This window comes from Chinchilla lanigera, unplaced genomic scaffold (genome assembly GCF_000276665.1).
Source record: "Chinchilla lanigera isolate Chin_1 unplaced genomic scaffold, ChiLan1.0 scaffold00002, whole genome shotgun sequence".
Taxonomy (NCBI): Eukaryota; Metazoa; Chordata; class Mammalia; order Rodentia; family Chinchillidae; genus Chinchilla; species Chinchilla lanigera.
Genome location: NW_004955403.1, coordinates 17,588,813 through 17,610,106, shown reverse-complemented (window position 1 = coordinate 17,610,106; position 21,294 = coordinate 17,588,813). Strand labels below are relative to the sequence as shown.

The following is a 21,294-nucleotide window of genomic DNA, read 5'->3' as shown; positions in this document are numbered from 1 at the left end:
GCCAGCTGGTCACTGAGCGCAGTCTCCCTGGGGCTCCCAAGTCAGAGCCTTGACCCTGGTCAGGCTGGCAGTGGGAAAGGGTGTGCCACAACGGGACCCTAAATTTCCTTACCTTCATTACTGGGCATCTTGCAAGCCTTCTGTGGGTGAAACAGCTCAGTGACCACTCGGGTTCCACAGATCTTTGTTTTGTTTTGTTTTCTGGTACCGGGAATCGAACTCATGACCTTGCACTTGCCAGGCAGGCGCTGTGCCACTGAGCTAAATCCCCAGCCCCGGGTTCCACAGATCTTTGAAGGTGTGAAAAGGCCCAGTTCATCTTAGTTGTGGTGAAGCATGCCGTGACCCAAAAGTGCCTGTGACGGGTGGGGGACAAACCCAAGAGGGATGCTGGCCACCACACCACTCAGAAGGAGAAAGAGGCGTCCAGCAGAGACAAGGAACTTTCCAGTATGGAAACACTTCATGCAAACGGTCAGAACTGGCTCCATGATTTGTGGGAGCCGGAGAAAAATGCAAATGTGGGCCTCTCAGCAGAAAAAAGGCCACTACAAGAAGTAATGTAGAAAGGTTTTGTCCTTAAAATTATTTTGTAAGGGTAGTTGCCATTCTAAGTAACAAAAATTAAAATTTTAAATTATGAGCAAGAATTTTATAATTTTCTTTATATTGTACAGTGCCAATCTTTTAATTTTTCTTAATGTGGTTGAGGGGGATTGAACTCAATGCCTTTATACTGAGCTCCATCGTCAGGCTTTTCTTATTTTTTATTTTGAAACAGTCTCACTAAGTCACTAAATTGCCCAGGGTGGGTTTAAACTTTTTATTCTCCCTCCTCAGTTCCCAGAGTGCTGGGATTTAAAGGCATGCGCCACCAGCCCTGGCTTGTACGGTACTAATGTAATGAGCCTTTAACTCATATGTGGAATTCCAGGTGTTTTATAGTTCACGTATGCATATATATCTCATTCTTGGCTGAACAATTGAGATACTGTAAAAAATTCTTTCCTTCCTTTTTTTGTTACATATATTCTACCAAGAATATCTGTTTGAATTACTAAGAAGCAAGACCCAAAAGGAAAAAAAAACTATAGGTTGTGTTATCTTTTTTTTTCTTTTATATTATAATTTAATGTAAATTTTAGCAATATAGGGGAGTGACTGAGTAAGGAAAGATGTGATAGGGTTCTTTAGATATTTGTGTTTCTTAAGAACACCGCTATTTGCTTAGCTCAGAGCAAGTTCCGGTCCATGTGCAAAGCATGGTCTGAGTGTTAGACGTGCTGGTGTAGAAGGAGCCCTGGATTCTTGTGGAGTCACGACATACGGGAGTTCAACGCTCAAAGGCCGCACAAGTGAAGCATGTTGTCAAAGTGCAGAGCATTTAGTACTATGAGGAACTGAAGAAGCCGCGTCTACATTAAAGATCGTGTAGGCTGACCCTGCCCGGCTACAACACTGTGATAGTGAGATATGGAGAGTTAAGAACCAAAATGATCTTAGTTTATCATAGTTCCTTTAATAGCCATCTGTTTTCAGCCTCTATATCTGACCTAACATCCTCATGACTATAGGCAAAACTCTCCAAATCGAACGTATCCCTAGGCTCTCTCAATCCTAAAGCCAAGAATGCTATGATGTCAGAAATCCATAGCAAAGGTTTTTTTGCTTGCTGTTTCCCACTCACCTAATTTCCCCAGCAGCGTATTTGGCAAAGGTATTTGATTTATGACCTTTATTATTCTATGGCTTTAAAAATTCCTATAACCTCTTCCATGGTAGAACCTGAATCTGTGTTCCCCACCATCAGTCACTCCTGTTTGGTTCAGAAAAAAACTATTTAGTTAATTGCATTAAAGCAGAGTCACTACTGTATGTTGAGAATTACATGTAAAGGCACCATGCACACATTTTGAACAGGATCTTCTCTGTTCAAAAACATGTTCCATTGTCTCACTGAAACTGACTAAAAATACACAGATTCAAAGATAAAATTGTTAAGAATTCAAGATGGCAGTACAAACCTTTTGACCAAGTGCAGGGCAATTCTAAAATATGTCAGACATGGATGAAGTTGGAAGCAATCTGTAACAAAACCCATCTACCTATCACCAAAACATTGCTAACTCTTAGTTTACCAAATATATTTCATATTTTTGAAAAGAAATAAGCATTACAATATAGCAAGAACCCCATGTGCTTTTTTTCCTGTCCCATTCCTCTTCTCTTTCTTCCAGAGCAATATTTGGTGTTCATCCTTCCTGGTCTGGTTTTTATGTGCTTACCATGCATAGATATTTACATGTAACATATATGCATGATTATGAATTTTAAAAATTTCACATGACAAGTAAATGGTATCATGCTCCGCTATATTTTGGATTTGAAATGATGCACAAAGGCCCATGTGTCAAGGACTTGGTCCCTAGGTTGGAGGTGGGATGAGGAGGTGGAAACTTTTGAGGTGAGGCCTAGTAGGCTGTCTTCAGGGCATTGAGGGCTTGTCCTGGAAGGGGATTATGGGACCCTGCTCCTTCCTCTTTTTCATTTCTCAGCCACGAGGTAAACAAATTTGCTGGGCCACTTGATCCCTGCCATGATGTGCTGCCTCACCACAGACCCAAAAGCTACCAGACCAATTGGCCGTGGGTTGAAATCTCAGAAACTAAGGTGCAAAATAAACCTTTCCTCTTTTTAATGTGGTTATCTCCAGTATTTTGTTACAGGGATGCAAAGCCAATATAAATGGTATCTGTCTTGCATCACTTTTATTCAATCACGATCTGATTGACCATGGTTCAGACCTATTCTTTTCCCCAATAAAAGATCCGACTGTTTCATGGGGATACTAGCTGTCTTCTACCTCTTTAAGGCTTCTTCTTTCTAGCTTTTGTCTGGTTCTGTATCATGATATGGGCTGTGGAGTTGACTTTGATAAGTTCAGATGTTTATTTCCCAGTCACATGTGCATTGGAGTTATAGTTATGGTATAGGTGTGAGTTATGGATTATTTTGATTCTTCACTTTAATGCTGAAGTATGTGGATTTAGGTGGTGTCTTGGTCACTTCCTTTGTCACTGAGACACACTACCTAACACCTACAACTCAAAGGAGGAGAGATTTACTTTGGCCTCCAGTTTCAGAAGCTTCAGGCGACAGTCATCTGACTTCAAACAGGAAACGGTTTGGTGGAAGGACTTGCTGTGGAGGAAAGCTGGTCCCACGAAGCAGAGAGAAAACAGGAGCCAAGAAGGGAGATGCACCCTTCCAGTTCATGTGTCTAGAGACTCACTTCTGGCCAGATTGTACCTCTTGGTGAGTCAGCCATATCAGCCCCATGATTTCATCACCATCCAAAAGCCCCTACCTATGAGCCTATGATATCTTTGGGGAACACTCCATCCAAGCCATGACATTCTGTCTCCTGCCCTCAAAAGACTCATGTGCACCTCTCCATGCAAAATGCATGTAGCCCATCTCTAAGAACTGCCAAAAGCTTAACAATTTCAGCACTGCAGAAAAGTCCAAGTGCAGAGTCTTCTCTGAGACTCAAAGCAAACTCTTAGGCATAAACTCTTATAAAAATCAAAAAGAAGGTTAAACACTTCCAATATACATGGCATAGGATAAACATTCCCATTCTAGAAAGAAAAATAGGGAGATAGACAGCAAAGCAAGGTAAAAATTCAGCAAGGCCATCATTAAATCCTACATCTCTGTTTCTAGCATCCAGGGAAATTGTGGTGGTATGTGAACTCCAAAGAGGTTGGGCAGCCCCACCATGACAATATTGCTGCCCACAGCTTCCATGGTCTCTCTTGGGATGATTTTGCTCACTGCTTTGGGATTCTGCCTGGGTTCTCCAACTTCCTGGAATATTCACTGCACTTTCAGCTTCACTCTCACAGTTTCATGCATCTCCTTCTCAAGGGCACATTGCCAGCCCTACCAGGAATTCTTCTGAAATCTGGGTGAAAGCCTCTCTGACCCCCCCATTTTTGCATTATTCACACCTATAAAACTATCACCATGTGGATGATGCTGAGATCTGCTGCCAGTTTAAACGGTAGGCAGGCCCTGTTGGATGATGGTTGCAGAAAGCTCAGAATGCCTGGCTGGTTGAGTACTATAAACAGAACCTCAGGGAACCAGTTCTCCAGGGGGCCCTTCTTGAGCAGGGTGCTTTGTGGTTCTCTCCTCACAGCAAAGTCTTTCACTTCTGCACCTCTTAACCTGGGAAGGGTGGGGTCTTGTTGATTTCTGGGATGACCCCAACACATCCTTCCTATTGTCCTGATACCAGGTACAATACTTGGCTTCTTTTTAGTGCTAATCTTTGCAGCAACTCTCCTTAGCCAAAACTTTACAGCTCTCAACTTTACAGGTCTCATATGTATAGGTGCTTCCTTTCTGGCCCCCAGCAAAGTTTCTGAAATTATTTAACTCTGTTTGTTGGCCCTTCTCACACTAGATATGCTAAAAGCCACCAGTAGTACCTCTGTCACAGCCTCAATGTTAGGCTGTCTTGAAATTTTTGTTCCAGATTAATTGTTCCACCAGCCTTATTCCCAGTCTGTTGCAAAGTCTCAGGACATGAGCAAAATGCAGAGAAATTTTCTGCCACAGAATAACCCCACAGCTAGTGAAGTCCTTGTTGCCAGCTGAAATCTCCTGAGTCTGGCCCTGATTGTCTGCATTGCTATCCACATTCTGGTCTCCTGCACCTCAACCAGAATCTCTTATCAACCCCAGCTAACAGCATTCTAAGGCTTTTCCAGCCCTAGTATTCAAACTTCTCCCATGAACCAGTTCCAAAGGCTTCTAAACAATATGGTGAAGTGTAGCTCCAACAGCAAACCTACTCCTGGTACAATATCTGCTTAGTCACTTTCTTCATCACTCAGACAATACCTGACACCCACAACTTAAAGGAGAAGAGGTTTATTTTTACAAGTTTCAATTTATAATTATCTGGCTCCAAAAAGGAGGCAGCAGGGTGGAAGGATCTCTTTGAGAAGAAAGCTGCTAGCATCACGGTGGCCAGGAAACAGAGAGAGAGAGAGGAGGATCCAGGAAGGGGGGTAAACTCTCCGGGTAAGACCCCTAGTAATCCACCTCTATGCAGGCCCCACTCCCTAACAGCAAGTCAGCTGTCTTGCCCCTGTAATTCAGTCACCTTCCAACAGCCCTACCTATGAGCACATGAGGCTTCTGGAGGACAATCCTGATCCAAGCCTTATCGGGTGCCATCAGCCAACAACCTGAATTTTTTTTGTCTAACGATATTTTATAAAAAGAGATAAATTCCTTTCTTATCTCATTCATTCTTTCTGGAATTTAGTTTTTCTTTTCTGAAGCACTTTCTAATTTCCCTCCCTATGAATCTGACTGCTCTTGAGTACTTCATGAGTGGAATCATACAGCATTTACCCTTTTGTGACTGGCTTGTTTTACTTGACACCTTCGAAGTTTGTGTATATTGCATCTATCAGAATACCCTTCGTTTGCAAGGCTAAGTAACACTCTACTTTATGTATGCTACATTCTGTTTATCTGCTTTCCAGCCAGTGATTCTTGAGTTATTCTATCTTTTGACCTTGTTAATGATGCTGTCATGAACGCACATGTACAAATATCTATTCCTCCTTTCAGTCCTTTCAGATGGATAGACAAGTGAATCAAATGGTGACACTGTGGTTATTTTATGAACTGAAAGTTTTCTTATTGCTCATACATCATTTTATATGCCTACCACCAGTGTACAAGGTTCCAATTTCTCCGTATCCTCATCACTACTAATTTTCTGGTGGATGTTGTCGGTTTTTGCCATCACCATCCTAACAGGCTCAAAGTGGTATTTCATTGCGAATTTGACTTGTGGTCCTTTGGAATGTTGGTTTTTATAATCTTTTCTCTAAAGGTTGTTATTATTTCTTCTAAGAGTCAGACATTTCAAGACATAAACAGTTAATGAGCTTAGAGTGATAACTCCTCTATGAGAAAATCGCAATGTATTTTGATGTCTTACTTTTCTCATTGCTGAGACAAAATACTTGACACCTAAAGTTAAAGGAGAGAAGTTTGTTTTGTCTTGCAGTTAATAGAGGTTTCAGCCCATAATCAGCTGGCTCTAAGGCAGGGTGGATGGCAAAGGAGCATCGCAGAGCAGGCAGGAGGCAGCAGCAACAGAAGCAGCAGCAGCAAATTACAGCAGCAGCCCCGTTCCTGCCCCTTACATTACATCCAGGCTAACTGCCCTTAAAGCGAATAGCACTCACACCGAGGGTGGACGTCACACCTCTAATTCCAGCACCACACACCTTAGATCCAGCAGCCTCTACAAAGTCCCACCTATGACCATATGATGCTTTGGGGTGGGGGGGGGGACATCTAGACACAAGCCATAAGAATTGGTGAGAAAATCTGAGATTTTTTTTTTCCTCATTTCGACACTTGTAAGAGGGAAGCTCTGGGTTTCCCTTTTCCAAAATTTAGACTGGAGCTCTTTGCAGCAAGAGGCATGCTCCCGGCAGCCTCCAGGGGGCACCAGAAGGCTGTGGGCTCCTCTCCTCTTGCTCTGGCTTGCAGATGTAGCAGGTTTAATAATAAGTTATTGGGTCCTCTTTTGGTTCCAAGATTTCTCGTTACCACATAGAATTCCTAGGTGGGGAATTTGAGAGAGGGAACAGTTTCAGGAGTTCCTGCTTATTCTACTGGGAGACCTGGTGAGTGGTTAGCAAAATCATAACTCTAAAACATCTTTTAAACTTAAATTAATCCTTATGAAAATGACCTAAAAACTTAACGTTCTGTGATCATACCAAGGTTTGCAGCTTTTCCTAGCAAGGCCAGAAGGAGAGAAAATATTTACTATATTATAGGTATTGGGTTAGATATTTTTTACATAATAGGTCATGGGTTATATAATATTTTACTTTGCTAAAATAAAGGTAAATAATTTGTACCACGTAACTTCTGACACTTAAGTGTCAGAAGACAGAACTATTAACTTCTTCACATAAGTGTCAGAGACAGAACTAAACTTTTTCAAGTAAGTGTCAGAGACAGAACTAAAATCCAGATCCAGTTATGATCCATGCTGCTCCCGGAACTGTCTACTCTGCATTGGGCATGATTATGGTTGTTTCTATCGTACTTCCTTTAACAAAAGGGAAATTTTCTTTGTGATATATTCTTTGTGTTGATATCCTTGGAAGTGTCATGGAGTTTTAAGACACTATAAAAAGAGCTCATTTGAGAAAGGATGCTGAAAAAAAAAAAGAGAAAGGATGCTGAGTCTGTCTTGATGTTTATGTGAAAGTGGATGCCATATGATTTACTCACAGGTGCTTGAGCTTGTCTAAGTCACAGAAGTAGACCCACCCTGCCCTGTGTATCAGCTCTATATCCAGAAAATGCTAACCTCAGAAAAAAATAGGATTTTTATTTTGCAAATTCTTTGTGCAGTGCGTTGAATATAACAAGGGGATGCAAGCCAAGAGATAATTATGCCACTGTTTACGAGTTTCTATTCAAACATCACTTTATTTCCCTCGTCCCACTTGTTGACCAAAAAAACCCATTTAAAATATATTAAAAATATAAAACCTGCTCTATAATAACACCCAATGACACGTCATATGATAACAACGCTCAGGGGCACCTTTTATCTAAGGATTTCACAGTGCTTTATACACTCATTAACTCACAACCCATCTGTTTTGCTCTATTTTATGGCAGAGAAATGGAGGCACCATGGAAATCACACAATATGTTGGTGCAGTCATTTGATAGGAAATTCTTCAAATTCTGAACATTTAGCTGGTTCATCCTGATTTAATATGAACTCACTGGATATGGGGAACAGGAAACATAATGGCTAATGTTGAGAATTTATGAAGTTCTAGACTCTGTAGGACTAAATATATATAAATATGAATATATATACATACATGTTCATTTAGAGCTTGAAGAATTCTACGGGGCAGAAGCTACTGTCAGATGGAAATACTTAGGACCAAACTTATTATGTACCTCAATTTACAGTAAGTGATGAAGCCAGAATTCAAACCAGGAAGAGCCTATGTTATCACCCATTGGGTGATATTAGTTTTCAACCTAACAGAAGGTCTTTGTCTTTAAACATATTGGAGCATAATGGTTATAAGGGGAGCAGTCATTTTACTCTGGCATATCTGAAGCTCCATATCAGCTATGAATCCATTGGATGTAAGCAAACAGAAGATGACCTTGGGTAATAGGGGAAATGAAAGTTTACTGGCAGGATAGCACAGAAGTACCCACCAAATCAAAGCAAAGAGCAGTGGCTGGGTCTTGGAAAAGGCAGGGACAAAGCAGTCACAGGAAATGAGAGAGCGACAATTAGTGGATAGTGCCTCCAGGACATCACTGCCTAATGAAAGATCACTAATCCTGTCCATCTCCTCAGACCCCATCCTGGGAGACTGTGGCCGCCTGGGCTCGGGTCACATGCCTGTTGCCAGCCTCCGGCGGTCTGGGTGCCAGGATCTATGACAAACCCTCACGACACCTGATGGGGAGATGCTAGAGGAAAGGGGGAGTGGGTGCTGGGCAGGACACGCACTGAGCAAGACAATCCTGAGAGACAACAGTAATGTGAGGCAGGTGTGCAGGACAGCAGGATGCGGCAGGCAAGGCAGAGAAAACAAATCAAAGAGTAAGTAAAGGTCAATAGCAGCACCACACCTCTGGAGGGGAATGAAACTAAAAAGTTTCACTGCTTTCCCAGCTCTAAAATTCATGGTTAAAAAAATAAATAAATAAAATTGCTAGGCATAGTGGCACACACCTGTAGGGGTTGTGCCCATAATCAGCTGGCTGTAAGGCAGGGTGGATGGCAAAGGAGCATCCCAGAGCAGGCAGGAGGCAGCAGCAACAGAAGCAGCAGCAGCAAGCTACAAGCAGCAGCCCCGTTCCTGCCCCTTACATTCCATCCAGGCTAGCTGCCCTTAAAGCTCAGGGAGGGCTGAAGCAGCAGAAGCATGATGAATCTGAGACCAGCCTGGGCTACATCGTGAGTTCAAGGCCAGCCTCAACTGCAAAGCCTCAAAGACCTTGCCTAAAAAAACTCCAAAATACATACACATACATACACACATATGAATAAATGAACTCACATGGCCAGAGTCCTCAACAGTACCAGGGAGCAGTTTTCCTGGGTGATGAATAAGAAAGCCCTCCTCTGACCCTCCAGTCAGAAGGAGGGAGTTGTAGGTGCTGACGTTGGGTCAGGTACAGTCTGGGCCAAGACAGACTGTGCTGTTGCTCTACTCACTTTCCGGGGACACTTGGGACTCTGACCCTGACTCAGGTCCCATCTTCAATGGTTTTACTGTCACAGTTCTGGATTGGCTGTTGACAGTTTCCCTCCTTTGGAACGTATCCTCCTATGTTCTGCTTCCTTCTGACCCTCTGACCTTGTTTTGTTTTCTTTTTCTTTCTGGTAGGTTTGCTCTACTTTTCAAAGTGACAGCCACCCTAGAACCTAAAGGGAATTAGAGATTCTAAACACATCGCCTAAGCTCTAAGGGAATAAAGGATGCAAAGCTAAATTTCAAGCTCCTTTAGAATTTAGGTCTTACATTTGACGCTCTCCATAGAGACTTTGCTGCATACTTACTGGTCGTTCAGCAGGTGGATAGGTGTGTTTGTATCTTTGGCTAACTCTTTCAGCCTCACTCTTTGTTCTCTTATCTTTAAATTGTGATGATATTACCTGCTCCTTCAGGTGTGCTGATAGGTACAGAGGAGAGTATTTAAATTAATATTAAGTCACTTTGTAAATATATGTGTGTGTGTGTGTGTGTGTGTGTGTGTGTGTGTGTGTGTGTACATGCTTAGGTAGCAGCTGCACTTTCTAGCTGCAGCCCCAAAGCAGTGAGTTATGCCTTGGTCACCAAAGCAGCCAGGGTGGGCATTTCAGAGTGCTTAGGAGAAGGGATCACTGATGTTGGGAGGAGCAGGAGGTGGTTAGTGGGAGCTATTTGAAATAGATTCACAGCACATCTTAAATGTCACTTAATTGCCAGCCACTTTACCTCTGCAGAAAAGTGGCTCCTTTTTGTGCATAAGTTGATATTTTGGCTAGATTCTATTTATCACCAAAATAAACTGTGAAGCTATAGACATATCACTGGTACACACTGGCAAAAGAACAACTTCCAAGGACATCCCAGTGAACATCAACTCCAAATGATATCTCTCATTTGGAGATATGAAGGATGCACTTGAGCTGACCATCCGAAGCTCAAATTTGCTAACTATATTCAATAATTAATTCCACAGAGACATGGTATAATTAAAAAGACGTAGGTGAAAGTAGTAAGGGAAAAAATTAAATGAAAAATTAAAAGGAGGCACTGACCCAGACCGAGATGAAATTTAAAACTAAATACATTTGCCATTTATATTTATTGAACAGTTACGATGTACCAAACTTTGTTTTATGCTCATTATATGTGACATTTTATTGACTCATCACAGCCATCTCATGAGGCAGGAATTATTGCTCTTTTACACATGGGGAAACGGAAGCACAGGAAAGTGAATACTCTGCCATAGGTCACACTGTGTACGAGCGAGTTGAGCTGTGGCAGGTACCTTGCATTCTCCGGAGCCTGTGCTCTTAGCCACTAAACTGGAGCAAATGAGGGAAGAGCTACACAGAATCACAGTGTTATGACCATCCTTGTAATGTGACCCTGACTGTCATAGTAGAAGGTAAGTTAGAGATAGGCTGGCTGCACCCCTCATTTTGCACCTGCTCAAGTTCCCAGAATAGCCCTAGCAGAATCCAGCTCTGCTCCGTGTCGCCATTGCCATTACTACCACCATGTCAGCACTCTTCTCCCATGAGATGGCCACTGTACGTGCTAATAACAGTTGTGTTGCAAATCTAGTTCTTGCCAAGGTCTTCATAAAGGAGATGCTGATAAACTGGAGTAGGATCTAGATAAGCTCCTACTCCTACTGAATATAAAAGCAAAACGACAACCACTGCCTGCATTTTGGGGCAGATTTAGTCCTAAAATTCAACAAGTCAGTGTGGCCTCTTGCTGTGGGCTCTGGTGAACATCTGCCTGCACAGTTACTGCTCCCCCAGGCCACCAGCATGCTCTGTTCCCTGCAGTGCTCCCGTGTTAGAAGCCTAGCTGCCTGCCACGTCACATTCCGGCTTTTGAGAACAGGGTTCAGGAATGTCTGCCTCGAGAGCTGTTAGTGTCTTTTAAACGTCTTGATAATGTTGACTGGAGGGGTGCTAAAAATATCAGCTTCCATAGACTGAGGTTTGGAAAGTCTCCCTCTCCACTCCGGAAATGCATCCACATAATAAATAAAGTAACAGATGAAAGCGGGAAGTGGTTAGATACAGCCTGATGCCCGTGGGTGTCACCACTTATGGGTCCAGAGGACGTCACTGTGGCGTTTGCACTGACCTTCTACTCCACGGTCCTGGTGCCGTCAGCTGCTGCAGTCCTCTGGCTCCCGAGACTTTGCTGGGCTCTCCACAACCATTCTTCCAGCGTGGCCCCTGCAGGGCACCTGTGCTGTCCCACTGCTCTGGGGACAGGTGTCTGGTGCTGGTGGCTGTCCTGTGAACACCTGGGGTTGAATGGGCAAGACACCCAATTTTACCCTTTGAAATAGAATCCAGACACAAGATGCCAGATACAGTGTCACCTGGGGGTCAGCGTGTTACAGAACTGAGACCAGCAGCCTCCTCCCTGCCTGGGCCCAGTGCTGCATCCAGGTCGCTGCTGGAGACGGCGTAGGGGGTGCCGTGCTCTGCGCAGTCGCTTCCCAAGAAGCAAGGGTGCTCAGAGCCATGGGCAATGATCTACCAACTGGAGTCTGGGTGGTAAAGAGTGCTGAACTTGTGTAAGAGATGAGTGCTGCAGACGCCTGGGTCAGTGATTCTGTAGAGAGGGACCAGCATTCTCAGCAGGTTCTCAATGGGGTCTGAGAGCCAAGGAAATTAAGCTGCCTCCTGTTTCGCATCTTTGGGCTGTGAGTGTCTCAATTTTTCTCTCTCCTCACCTGCCCGGTCTCTGCCAGGGTTCACTGGGCTCCTCCACTGTGGGGCAGGAGTGGGTGAGAAGTCCATTTGCTCCGGCTTACGAGTCCTTTCCTCCTCCCAAATTCTCCAAAATATGCTTCCTCATGGCCAAGCCCAATAAAAAACCTTGAGTTCAAAAGTCCTTACTAGCAGCATCAGTAAATGCAGAAAAGGCAAGTGTGCACGTTTTACTACCAGTCCTTCTGCATTTGTAGCAGAGGTTGTATTACCATTTTAAGACAGCCTTGGGGAAAACAAATCGTTTCTTAGAGAGAACGACGACTTATTCTTGGGAAATAGCAGCCGTGATAACGGAGAGTGTTGATTTAATTAATTTTACTGCCTGTCCTCACACTTACAGGGAATGGGTAAAATAACCAAATGAAATGGTGCCATTTCACCTTCCTGATCCCCACAGTCAAGTCAGGCGGGATTTACCAAGCTGTGGAGGCCTCTGTGTAAGGCACTGCTGAGAGTATGCTAACGTGATTGGGGCTTCTTGGATTCAGAAGTCCGTCCATCTCCCATGGACTCCTTGGCATCAGTTTAAAGTAAGGAGATGGCCCTTGCCTGGGAGAGACCACCCCATATTTGGATGGTGAGAACGGGGCACCAGTATGAAATTTGGGGCCAGTATTACCTCTGTAGGGACCTCATCCTCGTATAATTTGTATTGATTTATAGTTAGTTTTGTCTTTTTCCTATTTTTTGTTCCAAAGTAGTTCAGTTAATTAAATGGCCTGTTTTTCTCTGCAGACGTCTGTCCTAGAACAATCCATTTCCCTCCAAGCATCTTTGGGGACAGTGGGAATCTGCTCCCTACATACTTGCAGGGGCAGCAAAACCACAGGCTTTCTCCTTCCTCGAGCTCTTTTTGTTGTAATGGTTCCCATCTGCTCCCTCAACAAGGAAAAGAAAGCTGCGCTGCCTTCGACCCAGGCTGGATCAAGGTTTCACACTGATTATTATGATTAGAGCCAAGCACATTTGCAATTACTCCAGACCGGTCCCCTTATGGACTGCACCGTCGTTAGGGGGGAGCTGTGCTGGGAAGTCAGGCTTCCCAGCAGCAGAGTCCTTGCAGCTAAAGCAGTGCCCACCACCTGCCGGCTGAAAATGACTTCTGAGCTTCCTAAATGACAAATCCGTCTTGCCCTTCCGGACTCTGACTTATCCCCAGTCGACAAGTTCCAGCATTGCCTACCAGCTTAGCTCTGCTACCTGTGCTGCTTCTGATGAGCATGATTTCACCCACTTCCCCAGACAGAGTAGGCGAGCAGAGCGTGTGGAATCAACACCCAGTGCCAACGCCTGCAGACGCCTGTCTCCACACATCACGCTCCGCCCCCAGCTGTTGGCTCTGTGGAGCCCCCTCAGCGATTCTACCTGCGCTAGGACACCACAAGGTTCACAGCCACTGGCTTTGTTAGTTGGTGTAAAGTCCCCTCCCTTCTCTAACCCTGGCCCACAGTGCCTGGCTTAGCTTCTGAGTATTGGGGGGAGCCCCTCCAGGGAGCCCTTCCTCTGCTGTTGGTTTCTTGACTGGTCTTGGGGGCCTTGGGATTCCTTGTCTGGAGTTTGTACTGCCAATTTTACGGACATATGACACAGCATTTAAGAAAGTGTAGCACAAGATAGTCACAGTCGGAGTAAGTGGCGGCACCTCTAAATGAGAAAGGCCTTGGCCAAGCATCTGCATTTAGCCAGCAGAATTCAAAAGGAGGAAAGAGAAAGTAGGAAGAGCCAGTCAGGCCCTTTCTCCTGTCTTACTGAACAGGATTCCAGTGTCTGAGTGTGAGCTTCCCCTCCACTCATGGAGAGCATCTGAACAGTGGCTGGGGGCTCAGAAAGGAAATCGGATAACATCACCACAAGGGGATGGCAAAGTTCACACTCAACATCGACAGAGATCATTTGTAACTTGTTCAAGAGTGTCCAGTATACGCCAAAGTTCAGAAGCACCTCTGACCTTTTAGGAGTAATGTCTCCAGCCTCGACCTATTACTTATGAAGCATGTGGAATCATACCCACATTATCACCATAAAGATAGGGCAAGTGTGATTAATGGACCCAAATACTGGCCGTGGTTGGATAGCCGTAGAGACTTGAATTTAAGCTGTGTCAGTTTCCAGTGGTGGTTTGGATTCTACCGTATAGATTCCACCATATTTTTTTTTTTTTTTTTTTTTGGTTTTTCTCTGGTACCAGGAACCGAACTCACGACTTTGCACTTGCCAGGCAGGTGCTTTTGCCGCTGAGCTAAATCCCCAGCCCCTGATTCCACCATATATGTTATACGTTGTGTGGAGTTAAGTAATTAAAGGGTATTTGTTTCTTCATTTGTTTCTTTGTTTTGGTATTCTAATATGAATAATCTTGCAGATTGGTCTGTGCTACTGTGGAAATTTTATATTTAGAGAAATAATCTTAGACGATTAACTTCTAGAGCTTATTTTCCCATCAGACATTCAGTAATAAATGATAATGTTCTTCTCTCTTGTCTTCATGTACACACTGCCTGGTGACAGTTGACATGGTCTGGAGCTCCACTCACAGGTGACATTAGAAGATGATCTAACCTGGAAGTTATGGTGTACACCTATACTCCCAGCACTTGGGAAGCTGAGGCAGGAGGATGGCCACATATTCAAAGCCACCCTGGGCTATTAGTGAGTTCAAGGCCAATCTGAAATGCATAGTGAAACTCTGTCTCAAAAACTAAAAAAGAAAAAAACCGAAACTAGAAGATGCTCTGATTAAGTAAAGTAAGATACCCTTTACCATCTCTTTCCCTCTCCTGCCATTTCACTCTTACAAAGCTGGATTATTTTTTCTCCCAGCTCAAGAGACATAATTTGCCCTCACATAGAAGTGATTAACTCCTCTTGGCATCACATTTGTAGTCCTTCTTCAGTTCTAAACAATCAGAGATTCTCAAACCTTTTGATGACTATTAGTCTCCTTTAAAGTTGCTCAGGGAGTTTATTTGTTTTCATATTAACCGCAGGACCCCACCATCTCAGATTCTGACTCAGTTGAAGTGCAGCTCTGCTATGTTTTGGAAGCTTCACAAGGGATCCTCAGCCAGGTTGAGGGTCTCTAAATTAAATTCATCTCTGTATTAACAACAAATCAGAACAAATATATAAAAGGAACCCACTATCTCAATAATCGACTTTGCTTTCTTTGAGGGTATTAATTATCTCCTCAGGTCCCAGAGAGAGTCTTATTTTAGTATTCCCAGCACAGTGCCTGGCATTTTGTGATTTGTGGAATGAGTTAAGGTGGTGGTGGTTTATTTTCATGCCATCATAATGATTCATAATACATTTCCAGAATGATTTCTATGACATTCATAACTTATAAACACTATGGAACACCTGAAGGTAAGAAAGAAAAAAATTACTGTTGAGCAGCTAAAATAAACATTAAAGAAGACTAGGAATGACAAGAATATGCTCTATTCCTGGGAGCATCCTCTAGGCTGGAAGCTCTGTTCCTATGTTACACTCAGTTATAACTGTCCTGCTTCTCTAGTTTTCTAATGGCAAGCAGAAACACTGAAATGACACCCAGGACTGGAAGGCAGATTTATTTACATTGATGGGCACTGATTGGGATCATTCCCAGGATATCGGGCCCTGATCTCTGGTGATCTGGGGTTTATACAGGATAAGCAAGCAGGAAGTACAGAGGCAGAAGGGCTTGTCAATTAGAGATTGGTTCATACAATGCACATCATAGTGACCAGCTATGCATCACAGCGACCAGCTCTTCCTAAGAGACAGGAGCAATGGGAACTGCAACAGGAACTATTACTTGGGCAACTAAGAAACTGAAGTATACTGGCTGGGTTCGGTGGGGGGGGGCGGGATTTCTGTTACAATTTCTCCATTCATAGAAATTTAGAATGTGAAGAACAACTACTGTGCAATTTGACACTAAGGAAAATTATATGTTACAAAGAAAAGGAACAGTGGAACTCAGAGAGTACGTGGTTCAGGACTATTTAGAATGTAGATAACTAGTTCAACACACCTAGCATCTCTGATGTTGTGCCCAACATCCCTTCACTTACTAGGCTGTGTTAGTGCAAGGTGCCTTAGAAAATGCATGGAGGGGGCTGGGGATTTTAGCTCAGCGGCAAAAGCGCCTGCCTGGCAAGTGCAAGGTCGTGAGTTCGGTTCCCGGTACCGGAGAAAAACCAAAAAAAAAAAAAAAAAAAAAAAAAAAATGCATGGAGATCACACAGGGGAATCTTTCAGTGAGGATCGAATGAGACTCTTCATTGCACCAGGCCCCATTATTCTTGCCCTTGGGATGCTTAAAATGCAGTAAAATGCCGCTGCTTCTGCTGCTGCTTCTGCTGTTGCTGCTCCTGCTGCTGCTCCTGCTTTGTTTCCAAAGTATTTTGTAGTTTTTATTACTGAGATCCTAGTTTAAGCCATCCTTTTGCTCCTAACTCTGTCTAGTCCACATAATCTCCAGGCCTTCTTTATATTGCTATCAGAAAAATCTTCCTAAATGGAAATCTGAGCCTTTTACCCTAAATTAATGTTCCTCACAAACTACAGGATTTGGTTCCAAGTACTGTAGAAAGCTCTTCATGCTGATCCACACTTACCTCCCAGCCATCTCCAGCTCCTCTACGAGCTGCTCTGGATCCCTCTGTACACTGTGCTGTCTCATACTTCATGCCATTTTCCTTCTCTTTGGAATGTTTTTTTCCTCTTACCACTTGGCCTACCTTGTTCTTTAGGAGTGTGCCTGGACACTTACCAGTTGAATGGTGATTGAAATAATGTCCATACTGTGTTTTTCTTCACAACCACCTCTTTCCCTCCACTGCCTTTCCACCACAATCTTACCAGGATTTTAAACAAACCAATGGTCACAGCCATCCTTATCTACTTACTCTCTTGCCAGCTCTGATAAAAGTGATGTTAATGGGCTAACAGGAAAGTTCTTTTCCTTCATTTTCCCATTTTTATAACTGAGATGTTGTGTCTTGGCCAGAACCACTGGAAGCAGCTTACAAGCTCTGTGTTTCTACAAATCATCCACAGGATTTGACCATGGAATTGGGTTCTGTGACGGGAGTACAGCAGAGTAGGGGAGAGTACAGGCCATGGCATGAGGCTGTAAGGGAGAAATCTGTGAGAATCTCTGTGAACCCCAGTCTTTGTCTGTTTCTTGGAGATGTACAGTGCCTGACACCAAGTAACAAAATAGCTAAAAGTACACTGAGCACTTAGTATAATTTTTAGAATTTGATCCCTGCAGTAAATTTTAGTATATAGAGAGGAAGTGGAATCTGTAACGTTCTATAGAGAAGGATCCTGAATTGCAAATCTGCTTAAGATATCATGCCTAATAAGTGTAGGCTCTGGAGACTAAAATTTATGAATTCCAATCCGTAATTTTTTCTTCTTTCAGTAACTGTATGACATCTACGTTTGGTCTTCTAATGGTTTCAATGATGAACTTCAATCATTAAAAAAAGATTATGGCTACTATATCATGTTAGAAAGACAAGAGCATAGGTAATAACTTTTAGAAAATGTTCCATCCAAAAGCTTACATAAAACCAAGAGAAATGTCATTCTGAGGATACTAAGATTTGTGTATATGAAAAATAGATTTACATTAGATATATTATCCTGATTTAAAATTTAACATTATTGTAGCCAAGTTTTAGTATGAGAGTAGGTTTAAGAAATCAGAATCATGGGATAGAACAGTAGCTTGAGATACACCCTGGATTATTCTCTTATCTTTCCTAGTCTATAAGACTGATGGATAAATTTAAGAGATCTTGTTTTGAAAGCTACCCTCAGTAATCCTCCTCTGACTTTTCTAAGGTTGCTACGTAAGACCTAGTCCATATATTTTATAAATTCCCCAAACCACTGTAAGGCCCAATTTGGACATGATTCCCAGTATCCACCCTGTCTACCAGCAGAGGCATTGTTCTCAGCTCAGTATTGGTGCTCTCGGCAAACACAGGATGTCCTAAAAGAGATAAGATGGGACACAGACTCTGGCAAGCATCTGGATATCTGAAGACACCTCAACATTCACACTGGATGCTCAAGGACTTTGCCCACTGAGGTGTGAAACATTCAGAGAACTCTGACCACAGATATTTATTAAGATCTTCCTGCCTAATGTCCCTCTGACTTCTTTTGAGCCCTATAAAAAAGGGCAGCTTTTCTTTGTTCCCTACAGACGGCCTTTTAACCCTCTGTCTGCCTGTCCCCAGGCACAATAAATTCCACCACATGTTGTCTTTATACAAACCCGGTGGTCTCTGTTGGTCTTGGCCTCATGCCATTCCTTACAACAATGCTCCCCTTTTTTCTATTCTTAAATTATAGATTATCCAGTTCCTCTATTTATTTTAACTTTCTAAGTCCTTTTCCGTATTACCAATTTTTTTTTTCTTTTCTTTTTGTTTTTTTTTTAAGGGCTATATAGGATTTTATTTGAAAGGAAGAAAAAATAAGTCAATTGATTCCCAGGGCATTTAAAAATTCTTATTTGTTACTGGAAAGAATTTAGTTCCTTGCGGAGGGAATCTCCTTGGATGCTGAATCTGAAGTTGGGTATAATTTTGGAAAAGCTGACTGCTTAATCCAGATTTCATATATAGCCCTGCCTAACCTCAGGAGTCTCACTGGCTTCCTGAGGCCAAGAATGCTTTCTTTAATTTTACACAGGGAGGCATCTGCTAAACTGCAGCTTTCTGGAGCCAATCATACTTTTTTGAATAATGATCTGTGTGGCGCAGAACAGAGGGAGTTACATTTTATCACTTTCCAGGTGATTCTTCTATATACTGCCCTTGGAGAATCTGTGGTCCAAGTTGTACTTTCCACTTACCTAAGAGAAGATTCAGTCAATTCAAGGTTTTTGTCTGTGGACAAAGGATTACTATATTCGAAAAGCTCTGGTTTCTGACTTAAATCAGTGGTAATTCTGACTCTTGCTTGGCTGCTGATTCCAAACTAATTTCAGTGTTTCCCTGCCCCGTACATTGACTTAAAGTAAGATCAGTGTGTTCGGAATTCTATGTGCGAATTCAAGCTTGTCTTTTGTTCTAACAAAGGCATGCATTTGACTACTATTGTTCCTAAGGACCCTGCTGTTCAAGAGAGCCTCTGGCATCAGGAGCCAGGAGAAGGAGAATACTGATCTCTATCTTGGAAGGCTAGAAATCTGAATGCAAAGTGTTTCTTCATGAGGGAATTTTCCTACCTATCACACAAGCTTTGTTTTAATATCCAGTCCCACACATGCCATGTGTTTCTCTTTAGAGGAAAGTGAAATGATTACTGGCATCTAGATGGAATTCTGACTCTGAACAGGAAAGAGAGCTCTTCTTCTGCATCATGTTTTTATCATTTCAACCCTCTGGATTCTGTCAGTTTCTTTTTAGGGAAATCTGACCAGTTATTTATTCAGTCTGAGGTTTTTTGTGTTTTGTCTTTACACATCAGACCAACATGGCTAAGATGGTGATTGCCAAGTAAAGGGAAAAAGGAGGGCTGCCTTTTCTTTCACCAAGGGGCCTGTTCACCAAAAGATGTAGTTTATAGTAAACACAGGTTTCCAGACAACAGAGCGAGGCAAATGTATTTTGAGCTAATAATGATGTCAGCACTAGAAATTACTAGGAACTAATAATGTCGGTACTAGAAAAATTAGACACACTTTCTCAGTGTTTTGAAAGACAAAATCTAGGCATGGGCTGCAGTTCCACAGAAACGATACTCCGTACTAAAAGCCGTGGCTTTGGTGGGCAACAGAAGAACCCTTGAGAATACATGTGAGTGGCACTGAGAGTCGCAGAACTAGAGGTCATTTGCATCATTTAAGCAAACTACTTTTCCTTTCAAAATAACCTTATTATAGTTTCTCAATATATCAGTAAAATATTATAGTTTCTCAACATATCAGTAAAATTTCTCAAGGCAGAAATAAACTAAAGTAAAAACTCTGAAAACTGAATAAAATAAAAACTGAAAAAAAGACCCTGAAACTAAAATTCTTTCCTTGCTTTCAATTTTTAGGATTAACTTTCTATTTGATGTATTTACTTCCCATTTATAATTTCTTGAAGTCCTTTGAAGCGATCTGCCATTATGTTGTGATCGTCTTTCTTGATTGTAATGGGATAACTGATTAGATTTACTGGATTTTGAAACAGTAACAAGTTTATTATAAGAAATTCGGAAGCTGGACGTGGTGGTGCGAGCCTGTAATCCCAGCCCTTGGGAGGCTGAGGTAGGAGGATTGCTGTAGCCTGGGCTACATCAGCAAGTTCAAGAGCAGCCTAAACTGCATAGCTAGACCCTGCCTCAAAAAAACAAGCAAAAGAAAAAAAAAAATTCAGACTATGCCAGAAACTATAAGTAAAATGTAAAGCTTTAGGAAAATTTGCAACTCAAGTGTAAGCTCTTCCACAAGTCTGAATAACCACTATTATTAGATATGTCTCCATACATGAATATAGTTTTAAAATTTAACACACATGAGGTAACACCCAACGTGCTGGTCTGTAACTTTTCCTTCCCATACGCGGGGACAAGTCAAGGACAGCTGTCCATGTCCATACTCAGAGAACTACTGTATATCATTATTTTTAATGATCGTGCTGTTTTTGACTACAAATCGTCCCATAATTTATTTACTTACCCTCTATAGATGAATACAAGTAATCCCTCACCTATTGCAGGAGCTACATTCCAGAGACCCCCGCGATAGGTGAAAATCCGCGAAGTAGCGGTGTTATATTTATTTTATTATGTATCTATATTTTAAGGCTTTATAAACCCTTCTCACACTCCTACAAACCCTTCCCACTCTCCTGTGCCCCTTCCCGGGGAGATCCTTCTTCCCAAAGCCTCGGCTTCCAGCTGGGGCGACACCTGAGCTGTCATCCTTTCAGTTCGGAGGGCAGTGGGGGAAGACAGGGAAGCGGGGATGGAGGCGGGAGCGGGGAGCGCAGGATCCAGCCAAGCAACAGCCAAGCTCAGAGCCCAGCCCCACTTCTTGCCCTGCCCAGGCACTATAAGCAGCGCCCGCGCAGGTCCACTCGTGGGCCAGTGGCTCTGCTGGGCTCAGGCTGGGGGCAGTGGTGTGCTGCATTGCCATTGTGTCCAGTACGGTATTCATCCACTGATGAAACACATAC

At 42.8% G+C, this 21,294-nt stretch overlaps 1 long non-coding RNA gene across 1 annotated transcript in view; it reads left to right on the top strand.

Annotated features, from left to right (window-relative positions):
* Nucleotides 1–21,294, top strand: part of LOC102021615 — a 64,343-nt gene that overhangs the window by 2,992 nt on the left and 40,057 nt on the right. Inside the window, exon 2 of the long non-coding RNA XR_259181.2 lies at nt 3,144–3,315. This is a non-coding gene — a long non-coding RNA (uncharacterized LOC102021615). The remainder of the gene's footprint in view (nt 1–3,143; nt 3,316–21,294) is intronic.